This window comes from Sinocyclocheilus grahami, unplaced genomic scaffold, assembly GCF_001515645.1.
Source record: "Sinocyclocheilus grahami isolate Dianchi unplaced genomic scaffold, SAMN03320097.WGS_v1.1 scaffold483.1, whole genome shotgun sequence".
Classification (NCBI taxonomy): domain Eukaryota; kingdom Metazoa; phylum Chordata; class Actinopteri; order Cypriniformes; family Cyprinidae; genus Sinocyclocheilus; species Sinocyclocheilus grahami.
In genome coordinates, this window is record NW_015505662.1 from 660028 (window position 1) to 660395 (window position 368).

The following is a 368-nucleotide window of genomic DNA, read 5'->3' on the forward strand; positions in this document are numbered from 1 at the left end:
AAGAAACTAGCAGTAGGTTAACACACAACCACCAGTCTCATTAGATACACATATATATTCATATATACATATATTAGACATGGATCATACTCACCCATCATGGTTCCCGCGTCGGAACTCTGTCCGGAGAAGCCTCTAGACCGGACCATCAGTAAGGTGGTTACTATGATTTAGCCATAGAACCAACCAAAAACATCATAGCTCTAGTAGGAGACTGTTATGCAGGAAGCCCCTGATGGTGGTTACAGGGGAATTAGGAAGGGGAAGAAAAGGGTAGATGTTACACCCCCTGAGGGAAAGAGTGGATACCTAAGTATTACTCTGATCCGGACGAAAGCGCTGATGCCTTGTCTGGATCACATCCCTCA